Source organism: Dioscorea cayenensis, chromosome 20, assembly GCF_009730915.1.
Source record: "Dioscorea cayenensis subsp. rotundata cultivar TDr96_F1 chromosome 20, TDr96_F1_v2_PseudoChromosome.rev07_lg8_w22 25.fasta, whole genome shotgun sequence".
Taxonomy (NCBI): domain Eukaryota; kingdom Viridiplantae; phylum Streptophyta; class Magnoliopsida; order Dioscoreales; family Dioscoreaceae; genus Dioscorea; species Dioscorea cayenensis.
In genome coordinates this window covers 12,074,547-12,093,271 of record NC_052490.1, presented here as the reverse complement: position 1 = coordinate 12,093,271, position 18,725 = coordinate 12,074,547, and the positions used below count along the sequence as shown (strand labels likewise).

Below are 18,725 nucleotides of genomic sequence, written 5' to 3'. Positions count from 1 at the left end.
TTTTATTTAATTAGAATACTTTTATTTTTTTATATTTTATAATAAAATTACACTCATTTATTGTTTTATTTTTTTAATAAATTAAATTTTTAGAAAGTATTTTCATAACATATTAATAGATTTTATTTTTAAATGTTAATTTATGTTGGTATGTTTATTATATATATATATATATATTGTAATTCTATTTATTGATTATATATATAATAAATTAATATAAATAAATATACACAATTTTGTGGTTTCTAATGAGAAAATAATAATAAATTATTGAATATTTTAAAAAATTAAACATTATGATCCGATTGACCCCGCTAGGTCAACCGGTTCCCGGTTGAACCACCCGGGTTAGCGGGTTAACACCAGGTTTTTTCATACTCGGTTCAATGCGGTATACCCTAGCTGACCACATGGGCAGTTTCTGATTTTTCCTGTTGAACCGGCCGCGGGCCGGTCCGGGTCTGATAACCTTAGTTTTGACACCTCACACTCCATAATTATATCAAAACACATGAGATGATTCAATCCAATCTTAATCCAACTAGATTTTTTAGATCTGGATGGATAATAAGGAATCCGATCTGATAACACCTAAATGGACATATCCATTTTTTTATTAACTCTATTAGTATTTATTAATTATTAAATAATTTCAAATTTTCATTATAATTAATTAGAGATTATTAATGTTTTGGACAAACATTACTTAGGGATTACCCACAATCTATTTACTGATGGCATTTTCTCTAAGTAATTCCTAGGTATATTTTGGACCAAAATTTATATCTCTAAATACCCATGGATCCCCCATGCACATGTTACACATAAATAATAAGTTCGGGCATTTTGAGGGTGACATCATAGAGTCAAATTCAACATTCAAATTACCCACGAATTACCCACAACAACAATACCCGCAAAAAACTATCCCTGGGTAATCCATGGGTAAATTATATACACTATGTTTACCCACGAATTACCCACAATAATAGTACCCACAAACAAACTGTCCCTGGGTAATCTGTGGGGTAAATTATATGCACCCTGTTCACCCACGGATTACCCACAACATCAGTACACACAAACAACTTTCCCTAGGTAATCCGTGGGTGAATATAATTTACCCACGGATTACCCACAAAACTTTTACCCACATAAATTTTTTTTAGGTAATCCGAAGGTATTTTTGAGGCGGGAACCACCCGCGATATTTACCCACATCTTACCTACGGCGTATACATCCCTGGGCAAGGCCGTAGGTAAATCCGTGTTTATTCCCTGGGTAATTCTAATATATCTTGATTTTACTACTTCCTAGCTATTTTGTGGGTATTTCCTGTGTAATTTCCCAAGGAATGTGTCTGTGGGTAATATTTCATGGGTAAACTGTTATGTTCTTGTAGTGAAGGGAAACCAGACATTCCGCTATCTCTCAACTCACCCTCTTAACCCTCTCCAATCTAGCTTTGTCTAACCCTCATGGTGTGTCACTCATCCACAAGGATTACCAAGATGGCTTCTCAACTATAGTGCCACTCTAAGGGAAAATCACTTCAACAAGCATTCAAGATTGGAACTCAATTAGAACATCAATTAAAGAAAACATAATAGAAGGACAATGAAACAAAATCATCCTAGAGTTTACAAGTCTAAGCACCCACTAGGGGTTTAGCTCTCCATGGAGCAAGATACAATCAATGATGAAATCAAATGTAAAAGCATGCAATCCATAAGTAAAATCCCCTTGTAGTCCATATCGATGGTCTTGTGGAGTAGCATCGTCTTCTCCAAGGGTTCCCTCGTCAAGCGTAGGGCACACCTTGCCAAATCGATGTCGACCAAAGCACACCCAATAACTATCTTCCGAAGGAACTCAATGTTGAAGGCCGTAGAACTACTCCAAAAACTTTACCAAAGCCTTTTCAAACCCTGACCGCGAGCGCCTCCAAAGTTGGGGAAAAGATAAGAAAAAGATTCTTCAAATCGGTTGAAATCGTGACTTAAATAGGGCTGGAATCGGGCATCCACACAGGCGTGTGGAATTTCCACATGCCTGTGTGAGTCTCTAGGAAACTGATTTTCTGCGGTTTGTGAATAGTTACTACTACAGTACTCCACCAAAATACTCCCAAATCCACACTTTTCATCGAGGCCACATGAACGAGCACACACCCATGTGGTAGATCGCATTGCGTCTTCAATAAACATCACATTGATGAAGATCTTGCTAATAATGCACAAGTCAGAACACATGAGTGTGACTGCTTTTGTGACCCTCCGATTTGCATGTTCACTCAAGCAAAATGGAGGTTGGCACACACTCACATGTCTTCGAGCACAACTTGTGTCTTCATGTTTGTTCACTCGAAGATTTCATCAACAAGGTACATCCACGATCTACTTTGGTTTCCCTCCATAATTGTCTCCACAACCCTACATTCACAAAAGAACACAAATACACATGTATAAGATATAAAATCTGAGAAAAGTAATGCTCAATGTAAGAAAGGAATACTTCATATTACTAATACACAAACACTTATCAAACACCCCGACACTTAAGCTTTTGCTTGTTCTGAAGCAAAAAATAACACATTAAAGCATAGAATAAGGAAGAATTGAAAGTGCTTCGCCTTAGGTTCACCAAAAACATGCAAGGGAAGCATTCTACAAGTAAAGGGAAATTTTAACACCGAATAATAAAAATCAATGCCCTTTCTAAAAACTCGAATAAAAAAGGACAACAAACCCAATATTGTGTAAGTGTGTGTAAACTCACTCAAGTCAACCCAATGTGTACTCCTCAAATTTCTAAGTACAAGGGTCTTATTTATGTACATAAAGAAAGGAGAAGGTAGTAGCTTCACACATCCTCTAAGGTAGCCCTTTCCTAAGCTGCCGCAAAGGTGCCTTTCACATTTTCGAGGTGGTAACTCTTTCTACCGGGGTGGTAGCTTTCACTCATCCCATGAGATAGCTCTTCCTCCCATTAGGGTATGACTAGTATCCGACTTATGAGAGTAGCTCCATACTTCATAGGTGGTAACTCTTTCCACCCCCACTGCACAAACAAAACATACCTAACTTTTCTTTTTCTTTTCATTCAACCTTTTTTTTTTTTTTACACAATTAACACAAGAGACAAAACTAACTAGTCCCTTAAACATCAAACTTGAGTTTCACAAGGTTTAATGAGCTAGTAGTGCAACAAGTGTCAATCGGAAAAAAATTCCTAACAATTCAAGTAGAAACTAGAGCATGAGAACATTCAATGTTAAAAATTCTCCTAAACTTAAGAATACAACCATTGCAACTAAGGTGAACCGCCATTGGCTACATGAGCATGTACAATAAAAGCATAAGTATAGAACATGTGAAATGTGAACTCCTCACCACACTTAAGATGTACATTACCTTCATTGTATGCATGCAAGCACAATAAAAGATAAAGCAATGAAAAACATATGTGAAGGTGGGCAGTTGAAACAATACTCCCCTGAACTCCTAATGGTACATTTGATGGAGCTATATTCATTGAGGGTTGAGTTCCAATGGGTTGTGGAGCACACACGGCCATGTGAAGATCACATTGACCGTGTCCATGACTAGTCCTCAAATTTCATACTCATAAGACCATCTGCATGAATACACAAGGGGGTTCAGTGAAGCTCAACAAAACAAAATAAACTCGAGTATATAAAAAGATACAAAAATGAAATACAACTCGAAACAACTAAAGATAAAAAATAAACTCAAAAGGAAGATCCTTTCTGAATAATACACGTCCAAAATATAATGCAGAAATGAAATACGAAAACAAATAAAATAATAGACGCCTTAACCATCGGTGTATACTGTTGTCTGCTCTACTACTACTACTAAAGTAGGTGGTGCTGGTGATGCTGGATGAGTCCTCGGTCTCATCACAAAGGGAGATGTTGCGTCTCGTTCGAGGATCTGCTGTACGATGTCGAGACACGCCATAACCTTTATGTTGTTCGTGACCTGTGTAGCGCAAACCTCTGCCAAGTCTACCAGTAACACTCCCACAGCATTCTCGAGCCTCTCAAAGTGATCATGGGCTCGAGTGGGAGAAAATATACACACTAAAGGTGCCTTTGTCTCCATTAGCTCCTGTTGCAGCTCAAGTGCAGGCTGGGATCCCTTTGCTGCCTCTCCCTCTCCCTCGACTGGCTCTGGTGGGGACATAACCATCACATAAACCGTTATCTTACATCTCCTCATGATACCCATCAAACGTATGGTCTTTATACCGAGTGGAGATGGCACCATAATTGATAACACCCTTTTGCGTATGAACCACAAGTGCACAGGTTTGTCGAAGTAATAATACCCTGGTGAATGGGTAGTCAAATCCTCAGGGAATGGTGATCAGAAACACAGAGATTGCTATCTAACTAGAGTAAAGATGAATTGATAGTAATGTGAAAACAAGTCAATGCAAATAGAGATAAGAAAAGAAAAAGGAGGTACAAATAAAAGATAGGAGAGGTAATCAACAATAAATAGGGCACCCAGACATTACTCACCCTAGAACTGTTGCTTCAAGTGCAAGACCAATCATTATGTCTCTTAACTGATGTCTAATGAGTCGTGGAAATCCTTAAACACACAGTTCCAAAACTTAAGGTCAACCATGATTAACCCTACACTATTCCCTGGTGGAGAAATCACTCAGTCTCAACACATCACACTGTGCTAGGTTACTTAAAGCTCTAGGGATTCCAAATGATAAACCCTATTCTCTAAGATAGATCTAACCCTTTGGTCCAGGCGAAAGATCCCTAGTCATAATTAAGCCCCAAATACTAAGGATTACTTCAATGCTTCACTCTATTGCTTGCGCAACTAAGCACCAGCGGAGTTTATCTCTTAGCACTTCACTCTATTGTGACCGTATAGAACTCTTGGAATGTGAAGGTAGGATAAATCACACCGGAGGGGAAAGAGCACGTTCCGCTATATCTTGACTCATCCTCTCAACCCTCTCCAATCTAGCATTGTCTAACCCTCATGGTGTGTCACTCATCCACAAGGATTACCAAAATGGATTCTTAACCCTAGTGTCACTCTAAGGGAAAATCAACTCAACAAGCATTCAAGATTTGAACTTAATTAAAACATCAATTAAATAAAGCATATGATAAGTGCTTGTGCGATAAAAATGCGAAGTGTTCTTTCCTTATGATGAGCATTACTTTTATCGGTTTTTAAGGCTAATATGTGTATATTTATGTTACTTTCATGTAGACAGGGTTATGAGGCCGAGTATTAGAGAAAGAAGCTAATGTGGATTGTAAATGCACCATTTGGAGGAAATCTTGAGAAGGTTCAAACGCGAAGACATAAGTCGGATTTGAAATGCGGGAATGTGTGCCAACCTCCTCGTATTCAAGTTAGCACAACGATTTGGATGGGCACAGGGGCAGTCACATTCAAGCATTCCGGCTTGTGCATGTATCGCAAGATCTCCAAGAACATGTCCGTTATTAAAGAAGCAAAGAGATCTACGATGTAAACATGTGCTCGTTTACGTTACCTCGATGAAAGCATGGATTCGAGAGTATTTTTGGGCCCGCACTGTAGCGGGGCACTGTAGCAAACACTATAGTAAAATATTGTAGTAGGTACTGTTCACATCCATCCGAAGAAGGATGAAAACAGAGAATCCACACGGGCGTGCATTAATTCCACATGCCAGTGTGAAAAATTCACATGGGCACCCACAGGGGCGTGTGGATTCCCGATTCCGGCCCATTAAAAGCCGATTTTAGCCCCAATTTTAACATTCTTTTCTCCATCTTTTCCCCAACTTGAGAGAGGCGGTTGCTATGGTTTTGAGAGGTATTGGGTGGAGATTTGGAGAGGTTCTATGGCTCGGACATCGCATTCTGTTTAGAAGAAATTTAGAGGGACAACTTTCATCGGCACCGATCCGGCGAGGTGTATCCTTGGCCTGACAAAGGTACGCTTACGATGAGTAGACGACTCTCCACAAGGCCATCGCCATGACTATCGAGGAGGTTTTATATGGATTCTTTGCTTTTACATTTGATTTCATTGATTGTAATTAGCTCCATGGAGAGCTAAACCCCCTAGTGGGTACTTGGGTATTTGTGAACCCTAGGATGTATTCGTTTCATTGAACCTATTTATTATACTTTCAATTAATTGATGTTTTATTTTGAGTTCCAATCTTGAATGCTTGATTGTATGAACACTCCCTTAGAGTGACACTAGGGTTGAGAGTTTTTGTTGGTAACTCTTCTGAGTGAGTCATCACGAGAGTTAGACAAAGATAGATTGGAGAGGGTTGAGAGGGTGAGTCGAGCGGTAGCAGAGCATCCCCTTTCCCCTCTGGTGTGATTTATCCTACCTCCATTTCCTCAAGTTCTTTGCGGTCATAGTAGAGTGAATGGGCTAAATGATGACCTTCCGCTGGGTCTTAGTTGCGGGTGCAACAGAGAGAAGCGTTGAAGTGATTTTAGCGCTTAGGGCTTAATTGTGGCTAGGTACCTTCCATCTGGACTAAAGAGTTAGGTCTACATCTAGAAAGAGGATTTATCATTTGGAATCCCTAGAACTCATTGCAATTCTATACGAGTGCGAGGTTGAGAGGTTATTCAATTTCTCCTCCGGGACATGTATAGAGTTTGGCATGGTTAACCTTAGATTTGGGACCATGTATTTAAGGATCTTCATGATTCATTATTGCATAAGTTAGAAAGTATAATAGAGGGTTCTTGCCTTTGAAACGATTGTCCTAGGCGGAGCAATATCCGGGTACCCCATTTATATCGTTTGCCTTATCTTCTCCTTTACTTGTGCCCTCTTTCTTGTTCTTTTACTTTTGTGTTATTTCACATCTTGTCACACATAACACTATTCATCTTTCACTTAGTTAAGAAACAATTTAAGTGTTTTTATTCCTTACTCCCTGTGGATACAATACCCTACTCATCTGGGATTTTATTACTTCGACAAACCCGTGCACTTGCGAGACATATGCAAGGGACGTTGTCAGCATAATAAAAGGTCAAAGAAACAATATCATCCTAAGGTTTACAAGTCCAAGTAACTTCAATAATGCAATCAAAAGTAGAAATATGCATTCAATAATGAAATCAAAAGTAGAAATATGCAATCCATGAATAAAACCCCCTCAGTGTTCATGTCGATGGTCTTGTGGAGTGGCCGCATCTTCTCCAAAGCCTAGCCAAAGCCTTTCCAAACCCTAGCCGTGAGCACCTTTAAAGGTGGAGAACAGATAGCCAAAAGATGAAAAGAAGGATCCTTAAATCGGGCTAAAAATGCGATTTAAATAGGGCTTGAATCGGGCATCCACACTGGCGTGTGGAATTTCCACATGTTCGTGTGAATCTCCAGGAAATCAATTTTCTACGCCTGTGAATGGTAATTGCTACAGTGGTTTGCTGCGGTAACCTGCTACAGTACTCCGCCAAAATACTCCCGAATCCACACTTTTCAGCGAGGTAACATAAATGGGCACACATATATGCTGTAGAATGCATTGCATCTTCAAATAAAAGCACATTTGATGACAATCTTACTAGTTTTGTACAAGTTGGAACACATGAGTGTGACTGCCTTTGTGCCCCTCCAATTTGTATATTTCCTTGAACACAACGGAGGTTGGCACACACTCACATGTCTTTGAGCACAACTTGTGTCTTCACATTTTTTCACTCCAGGATTCCATCAACCTAAGTGCAAACGCAATCTACTTTGGCTTATTTCTTCTATACTTGTCTCCACAACCCTACATGCACCAAACAACACAAATACACATGTATTAGCGATAAAATCTGAGAAAAGTAATGCTCATTGTAAGAAAAGAATACTTTATATTACTAATACACAAGCACTTATCAATAATCTTCTCGGCCCCTCGAATGGCGTCCAATAGACCCATCCCTTGGTGGACGTCGACTCTCGCATATTACCTTTGGTGGTTCAAATACTCTGCTAAAATGTGCCCCAGGTGAATCGGCTCTTTTTGCACCATTAAGTACAGATAAAGTAGCTCCTGCCAGCTCAAACACTTATACTGTCACCACGTTCATTCACTGTTCTGCACAGAATGGCATGGATATATCTGTAGCTCGGTCGGGGGAGACATGTAGCCTTCGTTACTCCCGACTCATATTGACCATGACAATATAAGGTCCTGTATGCTCTCTAAGGAGTCAAACTACCGAGATAGTCGGTCAGTAATCGGTCATACTCCTCAGTGTCAATAAAAGCCTCATTGTACAATCCAAGTCGGACCGAAAACTGTGTGACGCTCATACTGTAATGGTGTCTAAATTCTCAGAACTATATGGCGTCAATACTGTTGAATCTAGAATACGATCGGTCGAACTCGAATGACGCTAATACCTCCAGCGTCAACATATGGATAGCCAGCTCACGAATGTACAATAATCCCCTCCAGCTACCCACAGAGAGAAACTCATCTATCTCGTCAGCTATCTCGTCCCCTCGCTGAACCTCTCAAAGTGCACTCATGTCCAGAAATCGAGTCTGACCGAACTTGAGTTTGGATAATCTCGGAAATCAAGCCCGGTGTTCTGGAATCACAAACTCTAACTGCTCTGGCTCAGGAGAAGACTCGCTTGGATGCTTGCCGGCTTGCTTCTTCGATCGAGGGACCATACCTGCATGAATTGAAAACAAATTTATCAAATAAACTCAAAGATTCAATACTGCAGAAAATCCACGTGGCCGTGTAGAAATTCCACACACCCGTGTGGATCCACGGGCAGTGCAAGCCGCATGACCACTATGCTAAAACCACAAAAATACATACAAATTTCACTTAAAACCCACTCTAATGCATGCACCAAACAATTACACATGAAAATGAAGCAACAATCACTAGTTTATTCAAAATAAATCAAGATTTGCCAAAGAGAAAGAGCAAGAGGGTTTATAGATGAGATGGGAATGGAAACCTTGAAAATGGCCGGAAAACTCAAATGCAAACCCTCTAAATCGACGGTGAGAAGTCGGGGGACTGAATAGATGCGTTCACTGAGTGTTTGGGAGTGAAAATATGAAATGGCACAAGAGATTTATAAAGAAAAATTGCGGCCTTTTGAGTTCTGTAAATCCACATTGGCGTGAGGGAATTACCCACGCCCGTGTGACTCCACAGGAGAGCTTCACAGGGGCACTAACACGCCCCTGTGTGCTCCCGGGATGTCACAGCTTTCCTCTGAATGCATCCACATGGGCATGTGAAAATACCGCATGCTGTATACCCGACCCACAGGGGCACCCACACGCCCCTATGGCTTCTCTATCCACCAGAAAAATTTGGCTAAGTGTTCCACACGCCCCTATGAAAATTCCATACAGGCGTGTGGATCTTCACAGGGGTACTCACAGGGGCTCACACGCCCTATGTCTTCTCGGGATTGAGGAGAACTCTCTGCAGAGATTCACATGGGGTGTTGAAATTACCCACGCTCGTGTGTAGTTCACAGGGTCATCCACAGCGGCATCTAGGGGTGGCAAAAATTCGGGTCCGGACAAAATCGGGTCCGGACAACTACTAATATAAATAGAAAAACTTGTGTCCGGACCCGGCCCGGTTTTAAATCCGAACAAACTTGCCATGTCCAAACCCGGTTTATTTTAAAACCGGGTTGTCCGGATGTTCAAATTTGTCCGAATTCTATAAGCTATTTTTAAGTTCGCTCAAATATTAAATTATACAAAAATAATTTAATTCATATTAAATGTAAAAAAATACATCAATAATCCAAAACTCAACTCAAATTATAGAAAAATCTAAGTGTTAATAGAAAAAACAATATATGTTTTAAGTTTTTAGAAGAATGGGCTTAAAACAAATGGGCCTAAGGTTGTGGGCTTTTAAAGTTTTAGGGGTTAAAAGGGCCCGGTTGTCCGAATTTCTATGTCCGGACCCGGCCCGGATTTAAATTCGGACAACCAAGCCATGTCCGGACCCGGCCCGCATTTGCAAACCTTATGTCCAAACCCTTTTTATTCCGGGCCGGACAAAACCGGGCCGGCGGGTTCGGACAGATTATTGCCACCCCTAGCGGCATCCACACACCCTTGTGTCCTCTCAGGATGAGCTCTAAACAGAAACACACGGCCGTGTGTCTTCTCTAGATGACTTGGAAAAAATTACAAACTCTGCAAAAAATTTCTGCACACTCATACCAATACAGAGCCTACTTATACTATAAATTGCCCAGAGAATCATGGAAAACACACTCAAACGACCAAGAAACGTCACCAATCACAATTAAGCACATGAAAACACCAGTGATCCACTAGAAAAATACAACAATAGCATGTAAAAATCAAGACACCAACACTCAAATCCTTATTCATGCAAATACTAAACTAAGCCCTAGAAAAATAGTAAAGACTTGGGTTGCCTCCCTAGAAGAGCCTGTTTAACGTCACTAAGCTTGACGTACCTCTTCTTACCTCATGGAGCCTCACAAATGAAGGGTTCCCTATTACCAACAACCTAAAAGAATGATGAACATAATCTTTTCAATGTAGAGGGGGAGTTATTGAGCTTGTTACCACACAAGGGTTCATCACCCTTACTCCATTCTTGCACATCCCCATTAGCTTTGGTGTGCTTCGTATGGCATCTCCTTACTCGTTTCATCTTTCGGATCATCCTTTTAATGATCCCCAGGGTAGATTGCATCTTGTCCTCTAGACCAAGTGATAAGAAATCTTTGTTCTCCACTTCTTAATCTAGTACCCCTTCATATGGGTCCAGACACATCATTTCATGTACGTATTCATCAATTAACTCATCAGTAGTGTCAAGAAAGTAAAGAGTATCATCAAAATCAAGAGAATGTTACATGACTTCGGTGAGGCGGTATGTTAACTTGTCATCACCAACTCATAAAGTCAACTCCCCGCCGTCCATGTCAATAAGAGCCTTGGAAGTGCGTAAGAACGGCCTTCCAAGTATTAGTGGAACATCAACATCCTCATCAACTTCCAACACTGCAAAGTCTACAGGAAATATGTACTTGTCAACTTTCACAAGTACATCTTCAATGATGCACCTTGGATGCCTAACTGTTTAGTCTGCCAATTGAAGTGTCATCCGAGTGGGTCTGGGCTCTCCCAAGCCTAGCTTCTGGAAGAAAGTATAAGGTATGATGTTGATGCTAATCCCTGAATCAGCCAACGTCTTTTCTTCAACCAAATTATCAATGTTGCATGTAATGATAAAGCTTCCAGGGTCCTTCTTCTTGATCGGTATATTCTTTTGCAACATCGCTGAACATGAAGCATCTAGAATCACAGATGCACTCTCCTCCAACTTCCTCTTGTTGGTCAAGAGGTCCTTGAGAAACTTTGCATACGAGGCATTTAAGACAACACCTCTACAAATGGAATGTTGATGTGCAACTGCATGAATAGACCCAAGAACTTCTTTTATTTCTCATCATTTTGGTCGTTCTTCAACTTTAAAGGATAAGGGATTCTTGGCTGGTAAGGTGGGGGTACCACCTCTTTCTCTTTGTTGGTTCTCTCCTTAACCTCCACGACCTCGAGTGCTTCAACATTTGTCTTCTCACTCGGGAGCCTACCCTCAACTTCACGACCACTTCTCAAAGTGATCTCCTTCACATGTTCTCTTGGGTTTGTCTCCGTGTTGCTAGGCAAACTCCCTTGAGGTCTTTCTGAGAGTGACTTTGCAATTTGGCCCTCTTGGTTCTCCAAGTTGTGCAATGATGTCGCGTGGTTGTGAAGTATGGCCTCAACGATTGAAATCTCATATCCGACAATTGAATGAACTTGGTCAAGACATTCTCTATGTCGGTCATCCAGTTTTCTAACCCTAAAACTCGGTTCTCCATGTTCGGGGCTTGATGTTATTGTTGGAAACCGGGTGGTGCCATAGTCTTCTGTTGTCCTTGATTACTCCGTGAAAAGTTTGGGTGGTTCCTCCCGATTGTAGGTATTACTATACAGATTTTCTTTACTTATCATTATATTACCCACAAAATCCACTTGTTCCACCGAGGATGTATCACCAATAGAAATCGAGCAATCAGATTGATCATGTCCTCTCCTATACCCAGTGCAACTAGTCACGACCGGCACTCTAGGAGAAGTTAGAGTATCTAACTTCTTGCTCAATGACTCAACCTGGGCCACTAATGAAGTAACTGCATCAATCTCATGAAGTCCAGCTACCTTTTTTCTGTCCCTTGTATTCCACTAATAACTGTTCATAGCCATTTCTTCAATGAGATGTCGGGCTTCTTCAGGGGTCTTGCTCCCTGAGGTACCTCCTGCTGCAGCATCAAGTAACTGCTTCATGCTTGGGTTCAACACACTATAAAAAGTCTGAATAATCATCCACTCGGGGAACCCATGTTGAGGACATTTTCGCAGGAGCTTCTTGAACCTATCCCATGTCTCAAATAGAGACTCCAATTCCGTTTGTACAAAAGAGGATATTTCATTTCTAAGCTTCACAGATTTTCTGGGAGGGAAATATCAGGCAAGAAAAGCTTCTACCATCTCCTCCCGTGTAGTGATCGATGCTAGGTAATGAATGTAGCCATTGCTTCACTCTTGCTTTTTAGAAAAATGGGAAGGCCCTCAACTTGATAGCACCATCTATAACACCATTAATCTTGAGCATGTCACACACCTCGAAGATGTTCTCTATGTGATTGTTTGGATCCTCATCTGCCAAACCATTAAACTGTGCTAACTGCTGTAACATCTAGATGAAGCCTGTCTTGAGCTCAAAATTTTGACCCGTGATTGGTAGCTGCACAATACTAGACTACGTGCCAAGAACTGTGGGTCTGGCATATTCTGAGAGTTTCCTCTGCTGCTCATTCTATTCTGCCACGTTATCAGACCCTTCACCTTCTATCTCAGCTTGATTAGACTATTCTTGCACAGATTCTTTTCCCCTTCTATGAATTCTTCGCTCAATGTCCGAATTTCCTTCAATGAATATCGAAGGGTTTACTCGGGTCATAACCTGGAGCTACAACCAAAGAAGTAAAGATAAATCAGAATGATGGAAAAATAAGAAAGTGTGAAACAGAATAAGTGATGAATAGCTAAAATCACAAAGTGCAATCTGTTACCAATATGCCTATTTCCCGGCAACGGCGCCAAAAACTTGACACACCCTTTGCTTGTGTACTACAAGTGCACGGGTTGTTGAAGTAATAAAAGTATCCTGGTGAGTGGGTAGTCGTATCCAAAGGGAATAGTGATAAGAAACACAAGATTTGTTATTTAACTATGGTGAAGATGAATTAATAGTGGTGCGAACAATATCAATGTGAAAAGAAAAGAAATAAGGAAAACAAGAAAGAGAGACACAATAAAATGAGAAGAAAAGCAATCGATAGAAAGTGGGGCACCCGGACATTGCTCACCCTAGGACTATTGCTTCAAGTGCAAGACCAATCATTATGTCTCCCAACTAATGTCTAATGAGTCGTGGAAATCCTTAAACACATGGTCCCAAACCTAAGGTCAACCGTGACTAACCCTACACTATGCCCTAGTGGAGAAATCGCTCAAACTCAACACCTCAAACTGTATAAGGCTGCTTAAAACTTTAGGGACTCCAAGTGATAAACCCTATTCCCTACTTTAGATCTAACCCTTTGGTCTAGGTGAACGACACCTAGTCTCAACTAAGTCCTAGCACTAAGGATTACTGCAACGCTTCACTTTGTCGCTTACGCAACTAAGCCCTAGTGGAGTTTCTCTCTTAGCTCTTTACTCTATTATGACTGCAAAGAATTCTTGGAACACGGAGGTAGGATAAATCACACCATAAGGAAAATGGGATATTCTGCTACCTCTCGACTCACCATCTCAACCCTTTCCAATCTATTTTTGTCTAACCCTCATGGTGTGTCACTCATCCAGAAGGGTTACCAAGATGGATTCTCAACCCTAGTGTCACTCTAAGGGAAAATCAATTCAACAAACATTCAAGATTGGAATTCAATTAGAACATCAATTAAAGAAAACATAATAAAAGGTCAATGAAACAAAATCATCCTAGGTTTACAAGTCCAAGCACCTACTAGGGGTTTAGCACTCCATGGAGAAAGATACAATCAATGATGAAATCAAATGTAAAAGCATGCAATCCATAAGTAAAACGCCCTTGTAGTCCATATCGATGGTCTTGTGGAGTAACCTCGTCTTCACCAAGGGTTCCCACGTCAAGCCTAGGGTACACCTTGCCAAATCAATGCCAATGAAAGCTCCCCAATAACTATCTTCCAAAGGAACATGGTGTTGAAGGCCATAGAACCACTCCAAAAACCTTGCAAAAGCCTCTCCAAACCCTAGCCACGAGCGCCTCCAAAGTTGGGGGAAAAATGGGAAAAACATTCTTCAAATTAACTGAAATCACGACTTAAATAGGGCTGGAATTTCCACACGCCCGTGTTAATCTCTAGGAAACAAATTTTTTGCGGTCTGTTAAGAGTAATTACTACAGTAATTTTACTACAATAGCTGCTACAGTACTCTGCCAAAATACTCCCGAATCCACACTTTTTATCGAAGCCACATGAACGGGCACACATCCATGCGGTAGATTGGGTTGCATCTTCAATAAATGTCACATTGATAAAGGTCTTGCTGGTAATGCACAAGTCGGAACACATGAGTGTAACCGCCATTATGCCCCTCTAATTTGTATGTTTACTCGAGCACAATAGAGGTTGGCACACACTAACATGTCTTCGAGCACAACTTGTGTCTTCACGTTTGTTCACTCCAAGATTTCATCAACAAGGTACATCCATGATCAACTTTGGTTTCTTTCATCCATAATTGTCTCCACAACCCTACATGCACAAAAGAACACAAATACACATGTATAAGAGATAAAATCTAAGAAAAGTAATGGTTAATGTAAGAAAAGAATACTTCGTAATACTAATACACAAGCACTTATCAGGTAATCGCTAGTATATATGCAAATGTTTTTTGAAAAAAAAATTACAATTTATATAAAAAAGACAAGGAAAGAGCATATCCGCATTAGTATATATTTCTCTTTGACACCCTCTTTCGGCGGTGTTTTGCGCCATTTGTTGGAAAAAAATGGACATTAGTATTGTTGGGGCATCTGTGGAAGTGTAAGAGTTGGATAATACTACAAAAATTGCAGGTTGCTTTGTGAGATGTTGTCTTTAGGCTGACACTAGTTGCTCTAAGTGCAATTTTTTTATGAATTCCTAGTGGAAATAAAAATAAAGCTTTTCATTTATTAAACTATGGTGTTTAAATCCAGGATCATATCTAAACAATCACAAGGACAACCATTAAAAATGACTTTAGGGCTGGTTGGTGAAAATATTTACTTATATAAAGGGGTAATTTATAGATGATCAGGGTGTGCAAAACTTTAGAAGAGTTCTTCTAAGCTGACCAAGAAAGAATGACTGTGAGAAATATAGTTCTCCAGTGGTAAAATTATTTGTCGTTCTCAGAACCTAGCTCGCTGGACTCGAGGTGTCAAAGTAGAATAGAATTTTATGTATACAAGATTTCTAAAATACAAAGCTTAGAGTTTACAATATATACAAAAATTAGAGCTCAAACTACACCTAGTGTAGGTTTGCTACTCCTTTACTCTCGCTAAGCTATTATACTCCTAATCTAAAAAATTTAGTAACCAGATTGTGAGCTTGACAGCCTAGTAACTAATCCACTAAAAAATATATTGGGATCATATATATATATATATATATATATATATATGTGTGTGTGTGTGTGTGTGATATATTGGAGTCACCTATTGTACATAAGTGTAAATGGCACTTAAGTAATATAGAGTGCCAAAAAGCAGGGTTACCGATCAATAGAGAACTAGAGAATACTTGTAGTAACTCTAAATCTGACAATTAACCAAATAAAAGTATTAGAGTATAAATGTGAAGTAAAAACTAAAAATAAAAACACAAATACAAAATATGACAAAACAAGTATAAAGAAGGGGTGTCCGGGTATAGACTTCCACTAGGGTTTGTTAGGTCCTGAAGAATGGTTCCATAAAGTCTTGCAATCTAGTTGATTAAAGAAAATTCCTAAAACATACTGATAAGTGCTTGAAAGTTCATATTTTTTGTATTAATTACACTCCATTCCGTATGAGATTTGACATGTTTAGCACCAAACTATTACGGAATTTCATTCTTTTGCTCACCATGGCCTTTATTTATATTTTAGGGCCAAAGAAACAAATTTGGGGACGTTTTGAAGCTAAATGGACTAATTTACTGAATCATAGCTTCACCAAGGCTCACAACAACTATGATGACATTACACCACGGCCATTGTCCATTCTCAACATTGTCGTTATCAAGCCGTCACAGTGGGGAATCACTGTAGCAACACAGAAGTCACAACGGCCTCACCACAGTCATTGCGAATCCATCACGACCATGATCTACCCATACAATGCACAGAGAAGCCGTTCTAGGATGTGACTTAATCCCCAAGCAACAACTTACTCACCATGGACATCACAAGGCCCTTGGTGTGGTTGTGGCGGACTCAACATTATATATATCATAGGGTTTTCTATTCAAAAAGAGGTTCTTTTGCTGAATAAGGTAGAGCGGTTGGAGTTCTATAGATCTAAGTGGCTGAAGATGACTTTCTTCACTCTTTTAGAAAATTTCAGCGAGTTTTCCAAGGGAGAGCCAACGTACATCATTAGAGGAGGACGTGCGAGAGATTTAGCACCATCTTGTCAATCTTGGGATTCTTGCAACCTTAACATTCGGAGATCTATTGGAAAGAATTAGTTTAGGAATTCTTTATACATCATTCTTTGTTCTTGAGGATCTATCTCTATTCATATTTTTATTCTAGATCCATATGACTCCAATTCAAAGGGAATTGTATGTCTAGGAATTTTGATGATTGCTTATGAACTTTGATTGATTATTCAATAAATCTATCAAGTATTTTGTGATTCATTACATGTTTCTTGAATGTTTATCTTGTTAATGTTGTAAGGAAGATATGCCAATATATTAGAATACACATGCCATGTTAGACTATGCATGCACTAAGATATTAGGCATAGTTAGGTTTGTGGATTAGAGATCGATTGGCCCTTAGTATTAGTGTTTCATTTGTCCTATTTAGAGGAATTTTGGTAATTAAGGCATACATAGGAGGTAGGGATAGGAATAGATTCCATCTAAAGTTCCTAATGATTTAGACCTGGTTGACAAGAGATTGGGACCATGATAAGTGGTTGTGCGATAAGAATGCGAAGTGTTCTTTCCTTATAATGAGCATTACTTTTTGGGTTTTAACGCTAATATGTGTGTATTTATGTTACTTTCATGCAGACAGGGTTGTGAGGCCGAGTATTAGAGAAAGAAGCCAATGTGGATTGTAAATACACCATTTGGAGGAAATCTTGAGAATGCTCAAACGCGAAGACATAAGTCAGGTTCGAAATATGGGAATGTGTGCCAACCTCCTCATATTCAAGTTAGCACAACGATTTGGAGGGGCACAAGGGCAGCCACATTCAAGCATTCTGGCTTGTGCATGTATAGCAAGATCTCCAAGAACATGTCCGTTATTGAAGAAGCAAAGTGATCTACTATGTAAATGTGTGCCCGTTTACTTTACTTGATAAGAGCATGGACTTGGGAGTGTTTTCGGGCCGGTAATGTAGCAGGGTACTGTAGCAAAATATTGCAGCATGTACTATTCACAGCCTTCCGAAGAAGGATGAAAATAGAGAATCCACACCGGTATGTGGAAATTCCACACTCCCGTGTGAAAAATCCACACGGGCATCCACATGGGCGTGTGGATTCCCGATTCCAGCCCTATTTAAGGTTGATTTCAGCTCCGATTTCAGGATTCTTTTATCCATTTTTTCCCCAACCTGAGAGAGGGCGGCGGCTAGGGTTTTGAGAGGTATTGGCAAGGGATTGGGAGATGTTCTACGGATCTGACATCGCGCTCTGTTTGGAAGAAGGTTAGTGGGAGAGCTTTCGTTAGCATCGATCCGGCGAGGTGTATTCTAGGCCGGACAAAGGGACCCTTGGACGAGTAGAGGACTCTCTACAAGACCATCACCACGGGGTTTTCTATGGATTTTTTGCTTTTACATTTGATTTCATTGATTGTAATTATTGATAAGTGTCTAAATGTAGATGTTTTCATGTATATATCGTATTCACTTTGCATGTATTTTGTGAGGTTTGATGCCCGTTTTGCGCTTAATCGTCTATTATTTGCTTTGTAGGGCATAAGGAAGCCATAGAGAACAAGAAGATATCATTTGGGCGAAAAGAGAAGAAAACAGGAATTTCATACTACCCCCATACTACCCAGTATGGGGGCCGTATGCACTGTAGCAGCAGATTGATTTTAAGTGTCTGCCCAGATTTCCATACTACTCAGTATGGGGGCCGTATGCACCCCTTATGGATCGTGAATCTAGGGTTTTTGGGTGTCATACGACCCCCATACGACCCGTATGCCTCGGGGGGTATAAATACCAACTTTTAGTGCAGAAAAGAGGACTTTTGGCTGGCCCTTTTCTTGGCCGTCTTTGGGAGAGCACTTGGGAGTTTTTGGGCGACCGTGGGGATGAGAAGAAGGGAAAGGAAGCTAGAAGATCATCCAAG

The 18,725-nt window shown here is 40.1% G+C and overlaps 1 non-coding gene across 1 annotated transcript; it reads left to right on the top strand.

Annotated features, from left to right (window-relative positions):
* The first annotated feature begins 12,430 nt into the window (after window positions 1-12,430).
* LOC120252009 lies at window positions 12,431-12,537 on the top strand. Its single transcript, XR_005533563.1, has one exon. It is a non-coding gene; the product is annotated as a small nucleolar RNA R71 (small nucleolar RNA).
* The last annotated feature ends 6,188 nt before the right edge of the window (window positions 12,538-18,725 follow it).